We start from the raw sequence: 25,297 nt of genomic DNA on the forward strand, positions 1-25,297 counted from the left end.
CAATATGAATATACTTAATGCTTCTGAACTGTATACCTCAAGATGGTTTAAATCTACATTTTATGTTATGTATATATTACAACAATTTTTAAGAAATTAATATTGCAGTTAACGCAGTAATGTTACACAACCCAGTATCTTAATCTTGGGTGACCATAAATCCTGGTTGCTTGCCTCTGTCCCCGTTTCTGCTTCTTTTTCCAGGGCAATCGCTAGTAGTGCCCCTTTCACTCTTAAAAGTGTCCCAGATTGAGCAACAAGTCATCTGGTCACTCTAGATCTATTTCACAATTGCATATATCATTGCATTGACATTTTCAATTTGTAAATGTCTTAACATTCAGGATGTGCTTGCATTTTCTCAAATACTCTATAAATTCAATGTCCTATAGAATATTATGGGTTCTGATCTTTTTTTTTTTTTTTTGAAACTTAAAACAACATCCATTTATTCACAGTTCTGTAGGTCTGAAGCTTACAGGCTGAGTTTCCTGCACAGGATATGATAAAGCTGAAATTAAGATATTGGTCAGGCCAAGCTGTCACCCAGGGGCTCTGGGGGAAAAGTCTACTTCCAAGCCCATTTTTGGAATTGAATTCAATTTCTTGTAGTTGTAGGATGGAAGTCCCTGATAGCACTGAGGGCTCCCTTTCCTTGCTACCACCCTTAACATTTTTTAATTCTGAACGTTGACTAAAGTACCATAAAGCAGCCCTCTTTTCTTACAAACTCACTATGTCTTTAAACACTAAAACCCTCTAACTTGTGGCAAGCTCACTTCAGTTTCTGTAGGTGAAAGGGACCAGATAAAAGGCCCAGTCCAAGACAGTTGACATTTTTTTGTCTCTTTTTTATTTTAGCTGCCTTTTTGTTGTTTTGCTATTATTAAAAATATCCATAGATATTCTTTGAAGTCAGAAATATGTCTGTGTTTCAATTAACTCTGCCTTTTACCTGACCATGAGAAAATCCCCCACTTGTTCTATGAGAAAACTACTGTTTTCCTTTTTTTTTTTTTTTTTTTTTTTTTTTTTTTTGAAAACTACTGTTTTCCATACTGATGATAAGAGTACCTATTACCCACCATAACCCTTTCTTACTGACTCCCCCAAAGGATCCGTCTCTCAAAGGCAGAGCCATCTATCTTTAGCTCCCAGCAACAAGAACCACCAAAGGAGATTCTTGACATCCACATCTTGAGTCAGTGACTAAACAATCATTCAATGATGTTCAAATACTAGTCTTGTTTATCCTCAAATTTTGCTTTAAAAAATAAACCAAAAAACTATGCTTTCTCTACCCACCTCCTGCTTCAACTTAACCCATCAATGATCTAACTAACCAGAGAGTGAGTTCAGATTTGGATGTTCTTCTACTTTATAATACATGGAAAATTGAGAGATTTTGATTTTCAATCCATAAAAGGAATTGTGTCCTACAGCTTAATCTGCAACTAAGCTCCATATAGCCAAAGATAAGAACTCATCCTCCTTATCATCCAGTGGGAGGCAAATCCAGGTTTCTCTTTTGCATGTTTACTCAAAAATGAATGAAAGAGATAAACTGTGGGAAGGGGGAATCAGAGATCATAACGTGTTACCATAACATAGATTAATGCTACTTACTTTCCCTTACAATTAATCGAATAATGTAAATGAAATGAAATGAATGAAAACCGTGTAATATTAGATTCAAACAGTTCCCTCCTGAGAATATACTGTAAGTGGGGCTTAGGTGGGGGCTCAGGATGGAAGACAGTGGATTGGTCTTGAAGCCACATTTACAGAGCAAGAGCACTGTTTTGGTGGCTTGAGTGGAGGGGCTAAACTCTTGGTGTCACCACTGGACTTGGAAGAACATATTCATATTATAGTGTGGTTGACCCCAGGAAGCATTTGTAATTCTGCATTTAAACTGCTTTCATCACCTCCTAGAGACGGTATCTCAATGGAGTGTTGCCTTTTGAGATGAAAAAATTAATTAAAAATAGGTATACGTCATAGAATGACAAATTCACTGAGTTACGCCATTTGTTTCAGCTACTCTGCTCTCATTTTCTAGCTCCAAATATCAGAGGCAAATATAAAATGGCTTCATTCAATACGCAAGATTCATTCCTAGATGTGCTAATGGAATTTCTGACTGCCGATAAATGATAATTTATTACACAGCGATAGCAAAGATTCAACCACATTTACTTTAATGGTTAGCAAAAACAAACAAACACAGAATCTAACAAGCACTGGGGTATGAAATATGTGATTAGAGTCAATACTCCAATTCTAATCTCCAAATAACAGGTCATTTCTAACTTTGTAATCCTTAAAAAAAAAAAAAAAAAGAAAAGAAAAAGAAAAAAACACCATTCAAGTTATAGAATTAAGAAAAATTCGGTACAAACACAGATACATAGATAATGCATCAAATGAAAGAGCCAGCCCACCAGGAGCTATTTCTCTTATGAGACACCGCATTCTCCCTTTGTAGCACTATGCATTAAACGTAGGCTGTCTGGGACTTTGGTGGGAAGGACTTTTTTAGGTATCAATTCTCCTGGTATTTGACTTTGATGACTAAACCGAAACAAAGGAATATTATTTCACATTCAAGCAGAACCACATGCCGAGGCAGGTGCTTGGTAATTTTTAGTTATTTATTTGCCTGATGCTTTTTCCAGCAATTTCGACTATAATGACTATAATATCCATCTGTTTGAAATGGAAATTGGTTAGCAACTAGATCCTTTTTGGATTCTTACAATATATCACCTACCTGCTTAGAATGAAATATGCCACCTAAGGCTCTGATGAAATACATTTTAAATATGTGCAAGACGTGACGGGGTGTCACTCCGCATTCATTCCAGTCTCCTCCAAGGGTGAAATCCTCCATCTGGGAGGCTGGAAAGGTGTAAACTACATTTCCCAGAATTCCTTGCAGCAAGAGCCTGGGCACAGATGAGCTTCTGCTGATGAGCTGGGTGAGAAGGGAGGAAGAGGATGTATAAAAAATATATGTTTGCAAATTTGTTTCTGTTGTTGGTAGCTGTGTTCAGTCACTGGCTTCCTGGGTGGAGTGGCACTTCGTAGCAGCTTCTCTGATCACTGTGCTCTTGATTGTCAGCAGCTCCAGTGGTGGCCCTGATTCCCAACCTCCACGTGGTGGCAATGATGGCAACAGCCCTGGGGGCCCAGTTCAGCTGTGCTGTCTGGGTGTCATCCCTCAATCTCAGCCTCAGCCCTTTTCTCTCCTTTCAGTGGCAACCTTTTCTTCCAACCTTCCTACGAGCACCCAATTCCCATATGAAGTCCCTTTCTGCTTACAGTAGTTAGGGTAGTTTCTATTCGCCACCGCCTCCAGGTACAGGGAAGAAGGGACTGATGAGGGCATTCAGTGCACAAAACAGCAGGTCCGATGCCTGGGGATAACTGCAAGAAGGAAAGAGCTTGTATCCCTCTGACATCTGCGGTTATCCATGAAGAACAGGAGAAAGGTCAAGGGCCATGCCGTCCAGAACTACCCAAAATGAGGCCAACACCCTACGGACTGAGGTTAGAGCCAAAGCATAATTATAAAGGCTGAGAACTAATTATGGGGACCCCTAGAGAGAGAAAGAAACATAAAGGAAAAAATGACAAAGGATAGAGGAAGGAAAAAGAAGGGAATAGGTAATAACAGTGAATAAAACCATGCATATGGGGAAAAGAATCAGATACCAAATCCTTCACTGAGTTTGCCTGGATGGTGCGGGAGAGCAACCCATCGAGGATGCATGCTGCTTCCTGCCGCCACCCCGCAGGCCCATGTCACATTTCCTCAGAGCTGGGCTCAGGCTCCTCACACACAGACTCAGGAGGGCTTTCCAGGGGTGAAATACAAGTGAATCAGTCCCTACAGCTCCTGAATAGATATATAGATTCAAACTGGATAAATAGGCATATTTTGTGTATTTCCCGCTCTGCTCTGTACATGTATAGAACAAATAGATTTGCAAACATGTATACAGGAGAGCTAGAAACATGTAAAATATGTATATTAAACTAAGATCTATTAGATTTTTAAAAAGAAAATTGATCCCAATGGTTTTAAAGTCGGATGATGAGTAATGCAAAGAGCTGACAAATGAGTCAGTTATGGTAAATATTGGTTTAGGTTCTGATCGACTTTACAAAATGATTGTAAATATCTTTTTTATAATTTAATAGTCCTCTGAAAGCCTAAAGTAAGTTGTTTACACAAAACAAGAGTTCTACTAACACTGTAATCTTTAATATAAAAGAAAAGAAAATGTGTCTCACAGGCTGGGCCTACTGTCCCTGCCTCACTGACAACATTGCCCCTTCTTTGAAGATACCTGTGTTCTCTTTGGCCGGCCCCTACAGTATACCTGCACATGCAGAGTCTCCCTACTGTATACCTGCACATGCAGAGTCTCTGCAGGGCCTCAGCCTTACATATCAAAGGTTCTTTCTTCCCCAAGAAAGGACCATGCTTTATAACCCCAACATCACTGCCTGAAGCAAGCATTCTTAACATCCCTCCCATCACAGGTCAAATTCCCTGTTTCTGCCCTCGACATCTTGCCTGCCTCCCACTGAGCGCAAGGATAATTACAGATTTACTTACTTATTACCAGCAGACATGTATTTTATGAGAGGTGAGGCCTGTTTTTCTTGCTATTGTATTCTGAAGGTTTAGCATGGTACCTTAGGTGCCTAAGCAATGCTGAAGATTGAAAAGCTGAAGGAATGTCATTGCTGCTTCATCTCCAAAGTCCGAATACACAGACTGCAAAATATGTAACTGTCCTCGGGGAAACTAGGAATTATTATCATTTTACGAGGACCATACTTCTAATGGCATTAATAGAAACTAGCCAATTGCATGTTTACATTCTATTTTGGAATTTCACTCAGTCATCTCTCCCTCCCCTTACTATCTCATCATTATTTCCAAAAACCACCCACAGGAAATCTCTTTAACCCAGATAGGCCAAAGGCCTGTCTAAAGTGGAGGATATGCAGGTTTGACGGGGTGAAACTCTTGCTCCCAAAGGACACTAACTACTAGGAGTCTGGTGTATACTAAGTGTACCAGGACAGGAGGATGACCCATTTACCTCAGCATTCAATGCTACTGTCAGTACACAGCAACCCCTGCATAGCCCCCAGGAAATGACATTTAACTCAACACATTTTGCCTTGTAGGACTGCTCACGATGTGCTGACTGCACACTCGACATTCCATATAAATTATTCCATTTGCTTCTCACAGCCACATCAGGAAGTCTCATGATGGCCATTTCACAGATGAGGAAATGGCTCAGAGATGGGATTCACTCCAGATGATCCAATGCAGCCTCTAAATTCCCTCTGTTGAGTGGTTAGAAGTTTGTCTGGACGGGAAGTAAGTACCCAAAGTGAATGATGTCAACTCCTTTGGGATACCTGTTAGCCAGGGGCTCTATGCTAAGTTCTCTCTTAGGACATCAAGAGAAGAAAATCTCAAAAGCTGAAGCGCATTCAGCTGGCCATTTAACACTATACTTGCAGACCTTCCAGGGACCAAACTATACCAGAATCAGGCTCCATTTTTATTCTTTCAGTCTGTTCTTATTTTAGGATTGACTGATTGATTGAATTAGAGACTGTGAGTCAGGGGAGGGGCGGAGGGAGAGAATCTTCAAGCCGACTCCCTGCTGAATGTGGAGCCCTACCGAGGGCTCCATCTCATAATTCTGAGATCATGACCTGAGTGGAAACTAAGAGGTCGGCCGCTTAACCAACTGAGCTACCTAGGCGTTTGTTCTTAAATAAATCCCCAGCATCTTAAAACTTTCAAGCCAGTCATCTCAGAGCACTTCCTTGTTTACTCACAAGTAGAAAGGAAGGTTGCACAGACAAGTGCGGACAGCCTCATCTCAACAACACATTAGACCAAGAGCTAAATCGCAATGAGAGCTTGACTCAATTCCTATTTAAAATACACACCAGGACATCACCATGCAATAAATACAAAGATTTAGTCGTACGTTTTTCTCAACATCAAGGTCCTGTATATTGCCAAGCTTATCTGGTCCTTCCTGCCTTCTTCAAAGCAATGATGAGGCTTCATCATAATGTGGTTCAAATTTTGGATACCAGTTCTCTAAAGGTGCACAGGAATTATTCACAGTGACATGTCTATAAGTATTCACACATCCACCTGCCAGAAACACTATAAGCATTAATACCTTCTTTAGAGTCCTCTTAATCCCCAGTAATATTTGGCTTTAGAAAAATCCACATAAACAGAGACTTAAGATTTATTGGGAAAACACCTCTGCCTCTCCATTTGCAAACAGAATTAACCATCCATAGTATTTTCAATTTCATATCCCACCGGTAAGTAAAATTTTATTAAAACCTTGAACTACCTTGGTGATTTACATGTATTCAAACACACACTCAAAAAGACAAATTATTTCCGGAGAGCATCATTATGGCAATTGAACCTTTCTAGAGACATGCTTTCTCTGGAATTAAAAGAAGAGCCTATAGAGAGCTTCCCTTCTCAAATCTGTCCAAAGGCATTAATAAAGCAGTAGCCACTGGAACGGTTCCCTTAGTGAGGAGATGCTTTCCAACTTGTCAAGGGTCTCCTTTAGAAGAAGTCAATGTGCAATCAGTGGCCGTCAGGGAGTCACTTTCATTCCTCTCAAATGATCCTCCCCTCTGAGCTCCTCCAAAGATCCTTCACCAACACTGGAGAGCCCTTTACACCGCATTTTCCATCAGGCATCAAGGACAGAAAAACCTACAGTCCTCCCTTCTCTAAACTTCAAACCAAATTAACCATTCATTAGCCAGTAATGTCAAGGATTCCACAGTCTGATGAGTCACACGAATAATATTACATTTAGCCACCACCGAAAGGAGGAGTTCAATGTTCAATGTCAATCGTTGCCTGGAACGCTGCTAATAATCCAAACGGTATAGACGTTTTCTAGCTCTTTGCCCACACGAAATGTTCAATATACACAGAAATTCTTGCATACCAACCGATATCAAGCTTTGCACGTAGGTGTTTACAGGCTTCCCCTCTCTCTACACGAAGCGTTTGTGTGCTTACAGTATTTACCCCTAGGAGCCCAGGGGGCCCCACGGCGTGCGCCTATGGCAAGTATTATGCAAATCCTACCAGCGCGTTTCGAAATTCCTTCTTAAACTGTATTTCTGTCACCGGCTTTGACTATTTCACTAAGTTCTTTCAGGTCACCCCCAAAATATCGTGACAAACTTTCTGGCTTTAAGTCATCTCAGCTCACCGCCTCCTGCTAGTTAAAAATCAATCCCCAAGTGGTCGCTTCTACAGGGAGAGAGACACGCGTGCACCCCCTGAATACAATGTTCACCTTGAGGTCACCCAACGTGTCCCCCGCAGCTCCGAGCTCCGAGTCCCCCCGGTTCCCAGCCGAAGCGCGCCCCGCAATCCCCTAGCGCGCGGCAGGCTCGCCTGCTTGGGTCACGTCTAAGTTTCCAAGGTAAACAGGTCACTCCGGGCGACTGGAACGACAGAGGAAGGGCGGGAACTCACCTGGGCGGCCAGGCCCCCGACGCGGGGCCCGAGCGCGCCTGGCGACCCGCCGCGCCCCCGGCCCCCGCGCCCCGCGCCCGCGGCCCCAGGCTGGGCAGGAGGCTCCCGCCGGGCACGGTCGGGGCACGGTCGGGGCACGGTCGGGGCGCGGGCGGCGCCGCGGAGCCCGGCGGTTGCAATGCTCCCCCGAGCCGGGAAGAGGCAGCCGCTCTCGCATCCGAGCCGGGGCCCTGCCGGGTGTGACCCGCACCCCTCGACCTCCTTCGGCGGAGCGGGAGAGCGGAAGCAAGAGGGCAACCCGGACGGAGCGCGCGCGGGGGAGCGGGGGCCGGGAGCGCGTGCCCGGGGGGAGCGCGCGCCGGCCGAGCCGCGGCGCCGGGGGAAGTGGCGGCGGGGGCCCCGGCGGCCTCGCGGGCCGAGGCTCGGCGGCCGGCGCTCCGGGGCTCGGGGCCTCCGCGCGGGCGCCGCGACAGCAGCGGGGGGACGGCGCGCGGCTCCCCGCCCCCGCCCCCGCCCCCGCCGCCTCCCCGCCTCCCCGCGCCCCCCCACCTCTCGGAGGCGGCGCTTGGGCTCCGGCGCTCCGGGCGCCCCCGCGCGGGGCGGGTGACGGCCTCGGAGGGCGGCGGTGCCGGGGACGGCGGCGACCTTCCTGCCTTGTGCCCGGGCTCTGGTCCCGCGTCCTCCCGCGGGGCGCCCTGGGTGGGAGGGACGCCGCGGCGAGGGCACCTGGCCGGAGCGCGGCCGCGCAGTACCTGGGGCGGCTACTACGTGACGCTTCAGCGCCGCTTCTCGCCTCGGATTCCCGCGACCACCTGCTCCCAGGGAGACGATCCCGTGGATGCGATGACCTAAAATCAAGGGCCTTAAGTCCAGGGGGCCAGTGCCCGAGTCCCCGGGTCTTTTTCGCTGAAACGGGGTGCCTGACCCGTTAAGAGTTCTGCAAAGCCAGCCCCATCAAAACAGCATCCAGCGGGAGCGGGATGGCATCTGGGTTAGAAGTCTCCGTGCCAAAACCCGCCACCTCGTCCCCCACCCTCAGCCCCGCACGCCTTCTGGCCTCTGTAAACCGTAGGGCTTCAACTACGCTCTGCCAGGCCCTTAGCGTGATAACCGCAACCCCTATTGCAAACAACCCACTGATCACCAGAGGCCCGTGTGCTTGTAAAAAAAAAAAAAAAAAAAGCACGTGCCCGATATTGAAAAATTAACATATTTAGTAATTGCTGTGTTGCCCTTTGTGTATGAAGCTGACGTGCTCCTGATTCCAAGGAGGAGGGAGGGAGCTTCATGTTGAGCTGTTTTCCGGGCACGGTCTTTTTGTGGGGACCCTACTACAGGGCTCGCATAGACACTGGTGTATTTAAGATGCTACTAAGAGGGTAAGTGGAGATGCGCACACGCAGTTTGTGATTCTGAACCTGCTAGAGCAACAGTACGTTGGGGGTAGGGAAGGGAACCTTTGCCTGGGCATCTTTAGCACCATGTCCAGGATAATCAAATTGACCTGCCCTTTTTCTTCCTTTTGCATTTAAAAGGGGAAGAGAAAATCAGGAGTCTGATTTTACATGTTCTTCTTGAGCTGGATGCCAGCCCACTGAAGTGCCACTGCTCATTTTTATTTCTATTCAATGGAGCTACAATTGCAATACGTCCTTGAGTGCAAGATATGTACTGGATACTGTGATGTTCCTTGCCATCTTCTAGCAGTGCCGTGGGGGACAAGGCACACCTAAATCAGTATAGTGACTTACACACAGTGGAGGCCTAATAAATATTTGTCAAGTGAATGGGGTCTCAACAAACTGTGATTTTAAAAAAGTGCCCTGTTTTAAAATCTGTGGGAAAGCATGAGGGAAATCAGTTATAGGTGACGTGGTCAGGGAAGGCATCCTGGAGGGGGCGACCTCTGCAGACTTTTAACAGGGAGAACCCGCCAAGGAATGGAAGAAAGTCTGTTTACTATATTTTTGAGATATGTCAGAGGCAGAGGCTCTTAACATTTTGTGGGTAATAGGCTCATAGAAAAATCTGAGAGACGCGTTGGAGCTCTCCCATATAAAAAAACAAATGTAAAAAGATTTGCATACATTTTCTGGGATTTCACAGACTGGCTAAAGCATATCTATGAATCCCTAGAGGTCTGTGGACTTGAGTTACCGTTTCATTGTTTGGAGGCAGGGAGAAAAATAAAGTGATTATTCTATTCGAGGCCATCATAAGAGGCATTCCCATGGCCACCAACAGCCTTTGGGTTGAGGAAATAGAAAAGTGGGCTATAAAATAAATTTACACAATAGAGAAGCAGGGCACTCCCTCCCTTGAAGCTTGGGCATAGCACTTGTGTTCTTTTGGTACCTGAGAATTTCACTTTCATCTCTCAGCAAAAAGATAAACTAAAATATGACTGTCAAACACTGGCAGTTACAGATGTTGGGGGTGGGGGGTGGGGCGGGTGTTGTATTATGATCTCCTTATTTGTGATGTTGGACAATTTTCATGAAAAAAAATCTTTAATTTTGTCTCTCCAGTGGACATAACCAGTTCTATGACATTTCTTAATTTGGCATGTTAAAAAAGAAATTTTTTATTAAAAGTTTTTTTTAAAGAAATAATACAAGTATGCCAGTGGTGCCCCATGTAAGATTCCAGGAGTCTCACTTTATCCACATTTTCACTTTCCATGGTCTTAGTTACCTGGCCATCAAATGCAATCTGGAAGCAGGTGCTCCTCCTCCTGACCCATCAGAACATCAGAGGTCACCTGATGCTGCTTTGTGGTGATGGGGCCATTTTATCATCTCACATCATCATATAAAGGGTGAGTACAGGACAATAAAATATCTTGAGAGATGGACACCACTATCACATAACTTCTATTACAGTATATTGTTATAATTGTTCCATTTTATCATTAGTGTTGTTATTCTCTTTGAATAACAGAGATCCCTTTGTGGTATCCACTGAGGGTCTTGGGAGGTATCCCCTGTTGACAAGGGAGACAATGGTATTATTAATAAGTAGAGTCTATATAAAAACAATAGGTCTTGGGATCTCTGGGTGGCTCAGCAGTTTAGTGCCTGCCTTCAGCCCAGGGCATGATCCTGGAGTCCCAGAATCGAGTCCCGCTTCAGGCTCCCTGCATGGGGCCTGCTTCTCCCTCTGCCTGTGTCTCTGCCTCTCTCTCTCTCTCTCTGTGTCTCATGAATAAATAAATAAAATCTTAAAAAAAAAAGAAACAATAGGTCCTCTCTTACAGTTAATTATGAAGTGTGCTGGTGATGGTCTCAACAGAAGTTAAATCACTGTGGAACATTTAAGAAGTATTCTGTTTCTTTCTAAATTTACACTTCATTTTATATTTCCCTTATATATATATTTATATATTATATTCTACTTATATTAGTGAATATATTATATGTACTAATTGTAAATATATAAAATGTGTCATATTGAAAATATAACATGAATATATATAATATTGTATGTGTTATATATTATTACATAATGTTATTATATATGATTATTATTATGTAGCTTAATCAACTCAGTTCCTTTGTTAATTAACTCTGGGTCTTGCATGTGCCTCTTGAGCAGATGGCAGGCCAAGGTTCTCTGAGTATCTTCCCTGAGCCCTTTGGAGAAAGGCAGTGACAGTGGTTCCTCACACTGAGGTACCATACTTACCATCACATGACTCACCGAACAAAGGATTTGTGCCCATCAAAAGGAGCTATCTGTGGCCTATAAGGCAGTGGCTGGAAGCATGCTGTCAGGTAGATATATCCTGTGTAGAGGATGAGACCTGATGAGTTCGTTTCCTAAGTGTCTTAGAGGCAAGGCCTGGGTTTGTTTAAACCCAGACAGTGAGAGCCCTAGAGCCTGTGTTCTTTTTTTTTTTTTTTTAAGATTTTATTTATTTATTCATGAGAGACAGAGAGAGGCAGAGACATAAGAAGAGGGAGAAGCAGGCTTCCTGCAGGGAGCCTAATGTGGGACTGGATCCCCGGACCAGGATCATGCCCTGAGCCAAAGGCAGACACTCAATCACTGAGCCACCCAGGTACCCTTCTAGAGCCTGTGTTCTTAACCACTCTTGTTCACTGCCCCAAGAGAGGCAAAGACAGAGTTAAACTGAGCCAAGCACATGACTGAGTTACACTGGAGGGTCAATGAATGCCTTGACAACTGAGGAACTCACCCTACTGTACTACCCAGGGCTGGGTTTCCATATTAACCTTCCAGGACCTTCTGAGTTGCTTATGGCTGTGGAGACCACTGCTTATTCTTCCTTACTTTCTCATGGAGCTTCATAAGTAAATAATATCAGTGTAGATAACTTGAATAAGCACAACTGTGTGATAGCATACTGGTCACCTATAACACCATCATGACAGGAGGGAGAGCTTTAAGTATTCTGTTCATGGCTCTTTTTTTTTTTTTTTTTTTTTTTTTTAAGGCTCTTCTTTCCTCCTACTAAAAACAGAAGATTCCTTCTTGAGATGTTATTTGAAATCAAATTTCTGCAAATCAAATCACATTTTTTAACTGAATTTTTTCTTTTAGTGAAGTAAATCTTTTTCCACAAAAAATAGCATTTGTGTTCTGTGAACCATTTTGAAAATTATATCTAGAGTTTAGCTGTTATTATTTTTCACCATTTGTTTAATGGAAATATGGGAGGAAATATAATCAATAAATACTAAAATCAAATTATTTCATGTTACTTCTGCTTGAGATCCAATACCAGCTCTCCACTGCTTTCTAAATACCACGAATCCGGTAGCCTACGGCACAGTGCCCCTCACAGCCTGGCCCCAGCCTCTCTGGAGATTTCTCCAGCTTATACAGCCCTCCATTCCACACCTCTAGTTTCTTGAGTTATTACATTTATGTACAAATTCACATAAGCTATTTTCCTAGAGCTTGTAACTACTTATTTATTTGGTTCTCATTGCCTGTCACAGTTCTTGGCATTTAGTTAGAGCTTAATGCATATATTTGAATTAATTAATTTTCATATATTGCCATAAGCCTCAAGCTATGCTGCATGATACTTATATAACTATTTTATTCCTTTCAACTCTGGCTGTCTACTACATAAAAAAAACCCTGGTCTGAGTACTGGCTATTAACCACTTGGGTGCTTATCTATTATTACTATAATAGACACTTAAAAAAAAAACATAGCTGTGTTCTTTCCTTCATTTGTCTTCCTTTCAAAGTCTTTCCATATTTTTTAGTGATTTTAACTGGTTTAGCATGATAATATCTTGGTGCATAAGAAAATGGGACTTCTCAACAAGTGGAATTGTAAACTAAGGTGAGATTAGCTACAGATTACAGGAAGAAATTGTGAGGTGCTCCCAAAATGATCATTGTAGGAGACTGGAGATAAAACAGTCTGACAACAGGGATAGAAAAGGCTCAAGCTTTGTGACCTCATTGGTTTTAAAGGATTCCCCATAATAAAGCAGTCAGACTGGCCTAGGGATCAAGGAGCTCATAGCTGTTGATACTATAAATCAGCACATTCTAGGAACAGAAGCACTAACCACATACAGTCCTTGGCATTCGGGGTGAGCATGGGCTGGGCTTCCGTGTGCCCTTCACCTAAGTCCTAAACCGTTTATTTCTCCAGCCACTCTGGTGCCAACAGAGTCTGGAGCTACTGCCTTTATCCAAAGAACTGGTCTTCTCCAGACCTATGAAGCCTTCAAGACCTCCTTGGGGTAAATAGTGAATTTCCCACCATGGAGGATTTCTTATAGGGTTTTATGGGCATTCTGTCTTGTGAACTACATAAAAAATAGCCCTGCCAAAAACTGCAATACTTCTCAAGTACCTGTCCTTGGTTCTCTGCTTTTCTCTCTCCATAATCTTTCCCTGGACAGCTTCAGTCACCTTTATAGCTGCAAGCTGAGTTTCTGTGTAGATGAATAAAAGAAATCTATGCCTCTAAGCTGGTCTCATATACCTCCAGATCCACATTGCTAGCATCCTCCTCAAAATCTTTTAGCTTTTACCTGGAATTAATCTCTCTGTCCTGAGAATTTAGCAGTCTTTATCTATATCCCATTTGTGACACTTACACTAATTTTTTAAAAAATTTTATTTATTTATTCATGAGAGACACAGAAAGAGAGAAAGAGGCAGAGACACAGGCAGAGGGAGAAGCAGGCTCCATGCAGGGAGCCCGATGTGGGACTCGATCCCGGGTCTCCAGGATCACGCCCTGGGCTGCATGCGGCGCTAAACCACTGAGCCACCCAGGGATCCCCATCACTAATTTTTTAAAAGGGTATTTGTTCATTTATTTATTCAACAGATATTCATTGAACATTTATTATATACCAACCACTGTGCTAAGAAAACAGTGGTGAGCAAAATGAATAAAATACCTACCCTCGCGGAACTTCTGGTCTAATGGGATGACTGCCATTAATCAAATAATTAGAAATATCACAAAGAAAATGTATAGTTTCCAATGGAAACAAATACCTGGAAGGAAGATTACAGAATGTCATCAAAACTCGTGGTCCCATCTCTCGCTAAGGGAACACTGGAGTAGGATCATCCTGTGCCCTCAGAGGCTAGCCCAGAGCCGTGACTATGGAGATGTTTAATAAGTTTTTGTTGAAGGAACATATACGTCTACTTCTGATGTATAAGTGCGTGACGCTTTCTCCATTGGATAAAATACCCAGCAGGTGCTTCCTCGGATTCTGATCTCGACACACTGCCACTTAGGCTATTTGTTTTTGACCCAGATCCAAGGGTCATGTATCTTCAAGTGTACCCTGTTTCTCTGCTGGCATGACAACATGTAAATTCTTGTGCTTCTAGCAGTGTTATCAAGAACATTCTTTACTGTTCTCACACTCACTAATAGTATGCTGTTCTTACCAGCACAAGCCCATTATCCTTCTTCCTTATAGTTCATAGTGTTTGCTGAGGCTGTAAAACAACAGTGTGTCTTTCGCGTCAGGGGGCAACTGTGTCATCCTTCACTATCCTTTGTCATTTGCCTACTTCCTCTCCATCTCTGCAGTGACTGGGGTATTACTTCTGCATCCTTCTTCTAATTTCTGCCTTGTTGCTCTTTCATGATCTTCTATATGTGCTCTTGTAATATTTGGAGTCAGCTTTTAGCTGGAACAGCGAGTGACATGTCTCCTGGTCTCTCTCTCTCTCTCTCTTTTTCACTGTGCTGTTACATAATTCTTTTGCAAGAAGCATTCTCAGACACAGAATCTCAGGTATGATTTTTCTTTTGTATGTGTTGTTTGTTTTTGGCTTGAAGAGGACAGGGAATGGGAAGGATGACCTTTTTTGTCACAGTAGGGAAAGAAAGCCTGTAAAAAATAAATTCCAACAACAAAGAACATGTTATATTTAAAAATGGAGTATCTGGCATGTAGAGAAAATACAGAGCCATAATTTTGAAGGGAATTTAATGAACTGGAAACATAATATTAGGTGAAAAAGCATACTGATCACTATTTTGTGAATATTGCATATTTACATATACATATGGGGAAAATACTGAGCATGTTTATGGAAGTGTTAATAGTGGTTTCCTCTGGGTGATGGAGTTTTCATTTTTATACTCTTCTATACATTTTTAAAAGATTTTATTTATTTATTTGACAGAGAGAGAGAGAAATCACAAGCAGGGGGGAGCCCAAGGCAGGGCTTGATCCCAGGACCCTGGTATCACCACCAGAGCCCAAGGCAGATGCTTAACCGACTGAGCCACCCAGGCACCCACCCCTCTTCTATACTTTTTTTTTTTAAGAGAAAGTGATTATATGCAGCTTCAGAGTAAAACATACTCCTATTTGTAGCCACAACTCTGTCCTCGTGGATTTTATTGTTTCCCTGCTGTTACCAATCAAGTGTGTGAGAAGCAATATCAACATGTGGAAAGCCGTCTTGTTCCTTTTCTTTAATATTATTTTAAATTCTCAAGTGCAGTAACACAAGCAAGCCTAATTGTTTTAAATATAAAGTTCACAATTACCACAGCATTCACTTACAAAAAGCTACTCATGAGGACATCAAAGACACAGCCATGTGTGCGCCATCTTGTACTGTAGCGCAATTACTTGTCGTGCTCCACCCTGTTTGTCAGGTAAAGTGAAATGTCAGCTCCCTTGCTAAGTATCTTGATTGCATCTACCTATTGGTAATGGTAATCTTGAGCTTATATGAGAGTCACTTCTAGGAAAAATGGAGTAGATTCTCTGTGTGTATGTGCACTTTGTGTGTGTATGTGTGTGTGTTCCTAGGGATTTGATTGGGGAAAACGAAAGGTGACTTTTGATGTGGTTGTTTTTATTTTTCTTTGATGAGATTTTTGGAACCTTTGGGAGTACAACTTCTGAAAAAATTAGAATAAATTAGCATTTAAGATTAGGTACTGATGTATCTTACCAAAAGTTAACTTACTGTAAAATAGCTTCAGAAAACTATGCAATAATAAAATTTCGTTAGAAAACTATGCAATTGTCAAAGTACAATTATCATCTCCTGAGAACAAGCATGACAATAATACTACTCTACCACAATCCTAGTAAAAACCAGAGTTCTTTGACCCTGCTCTGAAAGAAGATCTCTGAATCTTAAATTATTTACCTGAAGAGTGAGAGTTAACAAATCAGGAGAAAATGCCTTTCTAAGGGGAAGATTGCAGGTGAAATGGCCCAGAGGTTAAGTCACTGCCAACCGGCAGATGGGGAAAGTCCTATGCCCATATGTTTTCTATTATTGCAGGAGAAAATGCACCATTCATTTTCAACAGTGGCTCTTTCATTCCCCAAGGCAGAAGCTTTTCCACCCTAACTATTCTGGCCACATACATGCAAATATAATGTGATATAGGTAAACTTCCCTCATGAGCTCAATTCTTTCTTATCAGAAATCAAATTAGTATAACCTGAAGAGAACTATGTAAAAGAAATTTCAAGCACAATTTTCTATATCCAAATGGAATATATGTTAAAAGAATTTTCTTCACGTAAGAGTTAACTTGACTGAAGAAATGTTCCTCCAAAAGAGAAAGCCATCTTGCATGGAAATAAAAATGAACTTTTTTTTTTCAAAAATTCAATTTATACCTAAATTCATAAATTATAATATATGTATAAATTCAGTGTATTAAAGCTCCAGCCTTGAAGAAAATCTGAAATGGCTTGACGTTCTAGAATTCTATACCTTTGATTGTCACGGTCACGTTCAACTCTTAGTGAAAATTTACATTAGAATTTATTTGGAATTATTCCAGCACATATTGATTCAGGATCCAGGTGCATGGTAGAGAAAGAATGGGGAAAACAAGGATTTGAATTGGTATTTTAGCTATTTACTATTGAGCTATTACTAAAAGAGAAAAAGATTCTCAAAGCAAACAAAACAAAACTATTTGCTTCTTAGGAGATTAATTTTTAATGTTGCTGGCCAATTATTCTAACACAAGAGTAAAGCAAAGAGTTTCCTTAGGGAAGTCTTCTGGTCTTTATGAGAAAATAGCATAAATGAATCACATCGTGTTAATAAAGCAATTATGTGTGCATGCAAAGTTTAAAAGATGTAAGGGATTTTTGAGATAATAGCATGTGAAAGTAACAAATGTTTAAAAATATCTGAAAATTTAGAATTATATGAAAAACAAAACAAAATCCATAATTGCACCAGTTAAAGACATCATTATTAACATTTGGTGCATTTCCTTCCTGTGTGCCTCTGTCCATCTAATATTTTTAAAATCAAAAGTAGGATGATATATTTATTTTTGCTTTTAATTTTATCTTTGTGCAACATATGCATTCTGTTAAGTAATCTCCAAAAACATTGATTTTTAACATCATCATCATATTTCACTTTTAAAATAGAAATCATGAACCCGGTGGTGGACACAATATAATGATGCATTAACTCATGTAATCCACAGGAGAGCCCGAGGCAGCATTATTCTTATTATGGTTACCATCCTTCTTTTGTTTGTTTACAAATGAGGAAACTGAGGTAAGGGAGGGTGAGTAACTCACTCAAAGCTAATGTAAGTGATACAAATAAAATGTCAAAAACTTTTTTTTAGCTTGTCAAGTGATCAAGTGACTTCTTTCAGAAGCCTTATTGAATAAATCACCAAGACTTGATATCCAGGTTATGGGATCAGCTCCCCTGGAGCTCTGCATTGAGAATGGAGCCTCCTTTGAATTCTCTCTCCCCCCCCCCTCTGCCCCTCCCCACCCCCACCAGGTGCATTCTCTCTCTCTCTCTCTCTCTCTCTCTCTCAAACAAACAAACAAACAAACAAAAATCACCATGACAGCTATGTGAATTGCATCTTCCCTCAGAGAACAAGTATTAGTCTCTGGTCAACATCTTCCATTTTCTTTTTCACAGCTCTGAGTTTTAAAAGGGCAATACATTTGTTTCTGTGTTTGGGAAATATGATGACCCTACCTTAAAATTATACATGGAAACCCAGAAAATACTATATCTGTTTTTTTTATAGTAATATGGCATGAATTATAAACTGAAACTATATAAGATGCTGTTCTGTATTTTGGCACTTACCATACCTTACACTGTTTTATTCTCATTATATGTAAGTCCTGATCCCTGCCTGAATTGTCAACCCCTTCAGTAGATTATATCATTTCTTGCACTTCATAATCTAGCACTTCTTGCAAAAGAGTTATTCAACATTTGCTTGCAATATACAGGATGGTGATTCCGTTGAGTGTACGAGTTCTTAAATACTAAATACTTTTTAAAAAAAAGATTTTATTTATTTCTTTGAGAGAGAGAGTGAGTGAGAGAGAGCACAAGCCGAGGAAGAGGCAGAGGGAAAGGGAGAAGCAGACTTCCCACTGAGCAGGGAGCCCAATGCAGAGCTTGACCCCAGGACCTAGGACCATGACCTAAGCTAAAGGCAGATGCTTAGCTGACTGAGCCTCCCAGATGCTCCTCAAATAGTAAATTCTTAAATGCTAAACAGTAGTTCCCTTATATGAATTAGCCTTTATAGATAATATTGAGTCTAGCAGAGATAATGCTTAGTGATCAACAAACCAGGTCCATTTACCTGCTTGGCATATGGGGAGATTGCACAGCCCTGTCTTCTTTTCTATTAAGTGCAACCATGTCCCTGTGACTTAATTCTGGCCAAAAGAATGTGGACAGAAGTGATGTATGCCTTTCCAGAGTTGCTCCTCCTCTGTGATATGACCTCTCTCTCTCTGTCTCTCTCACATATGCACACATACACACACATATACACATGCAGAATTCACATGGAGAACAGAACTCCTAGAATGATTGGTCCATGAATCTCCATGCAAATACTAAACTTGATTGTGAGATTTGGGGCGTGTTTGTTACAGCATCTAAAATCCTATCATGTTCATTGTGTATTGAATTGCAATGATGCACTAGGCCAGTATATGATCTCCTACCATGTTGTTCTTCCCTTTCCTCCTACTCTTTCTTCAACCTGAGGTTCCCTTTATCCATGTCCTTACCTATTAAAACCCTACACATGACTCAGCACAAATGTCCCTTGTTTGAAGCTCTGTCTCATATCAGAGGCAGAATAGTCTTACTAAACTGTCACAGAGCTTTTTTCTTTAATTTTTTTTTTTTTTTTTTTTTTTTTTTTTTTTTTTTTACTTATTTATGATAGTCACAGAGAGAGAGAGAGAGGCAGAGACACAGGCAGAGGGAGAAGCAGGCTCCATGCACCGGGAGCCTGATGTGGGATTCGATCCCAGGTCTCCAGGATCGCACCCTGGGCCAAAGGCAGGCTCCAAACCGCTGCGCCACCCAGGGATCCCTGTCACAGAGCTTTGTTACCTTGCTGTATGCTCCTAGCTGAGTGCTGGTCACCATTGTATCCCTAGTGCTTTGCCCCCAAAAGTGCTTTGCTTTTATTGGCTCCCAATAAGACCTGTCAACAAACGAATGGATGGATGGAGGAATAGATGAGTGGATTTCATTGCTTCCACAGGTTTGATAAATTCTTTGTGTGTAGGATCATGGCTCATTTATCTTCCTACTTCCCAGTGACAGGCATAGAACTTGGCACTTGGGAGGCACTTAGAAAATGTTTGTGGAATGGTTAATGCACCGTTGACAATGATGGAGGTGCAATTTTTTTTTCTTAGAATAGCTGTTCAACAGAGTTCTAGAATTCTTCAAATATTTAATAGCTTTCACAGATGGGAAATCTATCACTATATTTGACCCAAATTTCTCCACTGGCAATCTCAAGTCTTCCATGATTCTCAGTTACCCTATGCTCACAGCACTTTTGAGCAGAAGGAAGTTCAGTTCCCATAAGCTATTTCTGTCTGATTGATGTATTTACAGAAGAGATGGTAATGATTCAACTGCTCTAAATCAATACGACTGCATGATTTCAGGAAAGACAGGGTTTTTACAGCCTTCTAGCATATATTCCTTTTCCTGTGTGGTTTCTATAATTGATCACTGATTCATGCTCTTATGGAGGTGGAAAAATGGGGATATAATTATTGGGAGAAATTAAGAAGGTGGCAATAGGTGAGTCTGACTCTTCCTGAAGGCTCAGTAACTAGTCCTGTAAATAGAAAAGAAAATACAAAGTACCTTCCAATGATAAAATCAAGAAATATGTGTCTTGTAAGTAAGGTGATAAAAATTTTGTGGAATTAATCATGAAAAATATAGTCAATATCCAAAGTATAAACACCATCTGATTTCAGACAACATAACTGAGTCTTGAGGATGCCCACCATGGCCATTGCTGTGTTGATCAGCTCCAAATTATGCCCTGAAATGTGAAAATATTTATTTATTGAAAAAGTGAAATAAACTTTTACATTTTAGTGGCACAACTAGTATCCAAGTATATTTTGGTAAAAATTTACAATAAGGAAGATACGCTGGGGAAAAAAGGCCCTTTCCCAACCACCTTCTCACTTCATACACTCTTCTTCCCTGAAGTAACCTGGGGTAAGGTGCATGTTGTCCACCTGGACTTCTGTGCAATTGCCAACGCACATTTGCCTCCGCAGATGTGATGGGGAGCAGTTCTCCCCTAAATGTCGTCTGCCTGCATGTATCATTCTGCAACTCGTTTTATCTGTTCTGCAACTGGGTCTTGAAAACTCTTTGAAATCTAGACACACAGCTTTGCCACGTTCTTTTTAACTGCTGCTGTGGCATTCATCATGTGGATATAGAATGTTTTATTTAACTGTCTTTCTATTGAGAGAGATTTACATTATCTCTGAATTTATCATGATGAACTGCCATAATTAAAATAATTGCATTTGTCTGTTTGTGCACATGTATGAGTATCCCTGCAGGTTGGAAGGTGAAAAATGGAGCATCTCTATAAATATCAGAGGATACTTATAGTACATTTAAAATTTTGGTGAGTGTTCCTCACTGCCCTTCCACAAAACCCCCACCTACTTATTGTCCCAACTACAGTGTGTCAGAGTACTCCCTTGTCAATTTTGGACAATTATATATATATATATATATATATATATATATATATATATATATTTTTTTTTTTTTTTTTTTTTGCCCATTTTCTAGATTTGGAAAAAACCTCATTGTTCCTTTAATTTGCATTCCTCTAATTGTTAAGGAGGTTGAACAACTTTTGCCATCTATAGTTCTTTTTGTGACTTCCTCATTTCACTTAATCTGATTTCACTGGGTTGGGTTTATTTTTCTCATTGATTTAAAAGAGACTGTGAATTCTAGATAATCCTTTGTTTGCTATAAATGTTGCAAATATTTTCTCCTAGTCAGTTACAAGTCTTTTTGTTTGTGTATCTTTGGTCATTTAACAGCTTTACATTTTTAGAGAGTGAAAACTATCAGTCTTTTGAGCAATGGCTTCTGAGATTTGTATTTTGCTTATAAAATCTTTCTCCTTCCCACGATTATAAAACTATTTGCCTATATTTTCCTATAATGCCTCTTTGTCATTGTTGTTGTTGCTGTTACAGTGTGAGATAAGGATCATAGTCAACACAGGGGAATGTCTCACTGAATGAGCATTCCACCCTCCTTCTAGATTTCCATATAACAAGGGTTTGGGGATGTGAGTCTGGTTCTGCTGATAGGAGGTACTAACAAAAGATTTGTATTTGAACTGAGTTATTTAGAGAGAGAGGGGAAGAAGTGCAGGAGCATTCCTTTGCAGGCTTGCATCCTGGCAGAGGCAGCAACTTCTGGAATCAGCAGTGATGGTGGTGGCTACTTCTAAGGAAGCAGATGGATTCCTGTTTAGGCAGCTTGCAGAGATGGCAAAGGGGTGTGGTTCTGAGCAACAGCTGTGGTCCTAGCTTCCTGATCCTGCAGCCTCTTCTTGTAGATCACACATCAGATCCCTTGGCTGTTTAGTTCTGTGGTGTGGATTTGGTAGACATTCCTGGGAATGCAGCCTGGAATCTTTTTCTTCACTTATTCCCTGCAACATTTTGTGAACTCTACATCCTCCTTATTAAATTTTTTTAAAAAGCTGTATTTATTTATTTATTTTAGAGAGCATTTATTATATTTTTATTATTTAAAGATTTATTTATTTATTTTAAGAGCATGTGCACATATGCACACAAGTTGGGGGACGGGTAGAGGGAGAAGGAAAGAATTTCAAGCAGATTCCCCACTGAGCAAGGAGCCTGACATGGGGCTCCATCTCAGGATCCTGCATTCATGACCTGAGCTGAAATTAAGTGCCAGACACTTAACCAACTGACCCACCCAGGTACCCCCTAAATTCCTTTTACCTTAAGCTAGTTTGAGTAGATTTTTTTGCCCAGAATTCAGAGCCTTAACCAAAACAAGATCTAACGCTATGCTTTTCTCCCAAATCTGTCCTGACTTTTGAGCACCCTTTTCTCTACTTATTTGAAATACCTCTATCATAATAAGTTCCCAAGATTACATTTTAAGGGTCAATTTCTGCAAGTTTCTTTGTTGTTCCATTCATCTATTGATCTGCTCTATACCTAACACTACACAGTTAAAATTGTTATAGTCTTATGTTTTAATAAAATTGAAAGGGAGTGCTCCGTTGGTTCTGACTCCCGTTTTCTGCTCAGGTCATGATCTCAGGGTCATGAGATTAAGCCCCAGGTGAGGCTCTGAGCCAAGCATGGAGCCTGCTTGAGATTCTCACTCTCTTTCCTCCCTGCCTCCTGGCTCCTATGCATGCCCCACCACCCTCTCTCTCTAAAGAAATTAAAATAAAATAAAATAATAAAATAAAATAAAATAAAATAAAATAGGGGATGTCCCTTTTCATTGATATACAACATACCACATTTGTCTTTGTTATGCATCCACATTTTCTTCTCCAAATGAATTTCAAAATTAATTGGTTGAGTTCCCTAAAATAAACCATTAGTATTATGATTTCATTGCCATTAATCTATATAGTAATTTACCATTAATTTATATATTCCTTTGATAAAATGCTTTAAAACAGTGGTTTTCAAACTTTCTGGTCTCTGGGGTTCCTTTAGAGTCTTAAAAATTAGAGGACTTCAGAGAGCTTTTGTTTATATGGGATATATCTATCAATATTTACTGTGTTAGAAATTAAAACAAAATTTAGAAGTATTTATTAATTTGTTAAAAATAACCAAATATAAAAAATTCATTAAATAACCAAATATAAAACATTTTATGATTCAATAAAAATAAGAGGTTTTATGTTTTAATATATATTACATGTTTATTATGAAAATAACTCATGTTTTTTGTACAACTCCTTGGAGCACCCCTCTTCTCAAGAGATGGGGTGCTGCCTGATTTACAAATTATTTAATAAAGCCAGTTAGGTCTCCAAATTTACTCAGTTGAATTTTGTGTTTTAACAATGTGGGCAGCCCAGGTGGCTCAGCGGTTTAGTGCCACCTTCGGCCCAGGGTGTGATTCTGGAGACTTGGGATCAAGTCCCACGTCAGGCTCCCTGCATGGAGCCTGCTTCTCCCTCTGCCTGTGTCTCTGCCTCTCTCTCTTGTCTCTCATGAAAAAATAAATAAAATTTTTAAAAAATGCATTATGTTATGCTTTGGACAGTGACATTTGAAATTAGGAATTACAATTCTCTTCAACCCATTTGTGATTATATAGAAATAATGCAGAAAGTGAACCATGTGCTTTCTTGATAACCTGAAGGAAAATACACTACCTCTTCCCCTCATACCCCCCATTAGTACTTCCAGACATCTAAGTAGAGCTCAAGGCAGACAACAATAAATTCCCAACCTAAAAACGAGTAAAACAAAGTCTGCTTACATAAAATCTTTTTTAAAAAAACCAAAAAAACTATATTTTCCAAAAAACAACAAAAAATAGTGACAAAAGCCATATTTTTTACATATTTTAGAGATTTATTTATTTTGAGAGAGAGAACTAGGTGGGAGGGCAGAGAGAGAGAGAGAATCCTGAGCAGATTCCTGCTGAACACTGAGCCCAAGTCAGGGCTCCATCTCGAGACCCTGAGATCATGACTTCAGCCAAAATCAAGAGTCAGGCACTTAACTGGCTGAGCCACCCAAGTGCCCCAATATTTTACATTTTTAAAAATCTATTTAGTGTCTGGCTTAATAAAAAAGAGTTGGATTATTGTATCTGTTTCTGCATCCAATCTGCTGTGATAATGCTATTTTGATTGCAGTGTTTTAAAAAACAATTGGGGGACGCCTGGGTGGCTCAGTGGTTGAACGCCTGCCTTCGGCCCAGGGCGTGATCCTGGAGTCCTGGGATCGAGTCCTGCATTGGGCTCCCTGCATGGAGCCTGCATCTCCCTTTGCCTGTGTCTCTGCCTCTGTGTGTGTGTGTGTGTCTCTCACAAATAAATTAATATTTTAATATTTTAATATTTTTTAAATGGCCTCGCCCAAATACATAGTTGGGAAAGTGTTTTAATAACATTTTCAGATAAATGTGGGATATTTTTCTTTGATACTATACTATAACTTGATATGTCATAGTTTCATGAGGTTAGTAAAAATGTGGAATCTGAAATGTTATAAGTGGAAGTTTTATAGTCTAATTTATTAAAATCCATTGATCTGCGTTGCACCTTTAGCAGATTTTTATCCGAACATCTTGCAGCATGATGCATTGGTTGGTCATTTGGCAAGTATTATGGAGTTATGTTGGCCTTCCAAATATTAACACATTTCATTAAACAAAATTTAAAAATTGTACTCATTAATATCACCACGGATCTCACCAGAAAAGTCAAGTATTGCAAAGCTGACAATATCACTGTAGTGAATACATGTTCTCCAAAATTTTAATTTCCCTTAAAAGCTTAAATTTTATCATGAGCAATAAACACTGTCAGTTGTGGGTTGTTTTGTGTTGTTGTTGTTGTTTTTTTTTTTTTTTGAAGCAATAGGTCTACTTCATTTCATTTTCAAGAAAATGTTTGCCAAATACCCAAGTCTGAAAAACCATAGTTTTCTACAATTTGTTTTTTCAAGTAGAAATCATGCTCCATGAACAAAATAGATTAATTATTTAAAAAAAAAATCAGGGCTGCCTCGGTGGCTCAGCAGTTGGGTGTCTGCCTTGGGCTCAGGGCATGATCCTGGAGTCCCGAGATGTGGAGTCCCACATTGGGCTCCCTGCAGGGAGCCTGCTTCTCCCTCTGCCTGTGTCTCTGCCTCTCTCAATCTCTGTCTCTCATGAATAAAT

The 25,297-nt window shown here is 40.8% G+C and overlaps 1 protein-coding gene and 2 long non-coding RNA genes across 8 annotated transcripts in view; 1 reads left to right on the top strand and 2 right to left on the bottom strand.

Moving 5' to 3' along the window:
• The window catches only part of TRMT9B (tRNA methyltransferase 9B (putative)), a 70,950-nt gene extending 62,343 nt beyond the window's left edge, over positions 1–8,607 (bottom strand). For 3 of the 5 annotated variants that reach the window (XM_072776252.1, XM_072776251.1, XM_072776248.1), the window contains exon 1: positions 7,395–7,548. The gene's annotated coding sequence lies outside the window, so the exon portion shown is untranslated. Of the gene's footprint in view, positions 1–7,394; positions 7,549–7,576; positions 7,643–8,328 lie in introns of those variants that run through there. The other 2 variants (XM_072776250.1, XM_072776249.1) reach the window with 2 other exon arrangements.
• Positions 8,608–8,815: 208 nt separating this feature from the next.
• Positions 8,816–25,297, top strand: part of LOC140604767 (uncharacterized) — a 92,291-nt gene continuing 75,809 nt past the window's right edge. Inside the window, exons 1-2 of the long non-coding RNA XR_012007580.1 lie at positions 8,816–8,955; positions 10,267–10,394. This is a non-coding gene — a long non-coding RNA (uncharacterized lncRNA). The remainder of the gene's footprint in view (positions 8,956–10,266; positions 10,395–25,297) is intronic.
• The window catches only part of LOC140604765 (uncharacterized), a 43,867-nt gene continuing 28,714 nt past the window's right edge, over positions 10,145–25,297 (bottom strand). The window contains exons 5-6 of one of the 2 annotated variants that reach the window (XR_012007577.1): positions 11,261–11,360; positions 10,145–10,559 (exon numbers count right to left, since the gene is read on the bottom strand). This is a non-coding gene — a long non-coding RNA (uncharacterized lncRNA). Of the gene's footprint in view, positions 10,560–11,260; positions 11,361–19,590; positions 20,394–22,904; positions 22,975–25,297 lie in introns of those variants that run through there. The other variant, XR_012007578.1, reaches the window with a different exon arrangement.

Source organism: Canis lupus, chromosome 15, assembly GCF_048164855.1.
Source record: "Canis lupus baileyi chromosome 15, mCanLup2.hap1, whole genome shotgun sequence".
Classification (NCBI taxonomy): Eukaryota; Metazoa; Chordata; class Mammalia; order Carnivora; family Canidae; genus Canis; species Canis lupus.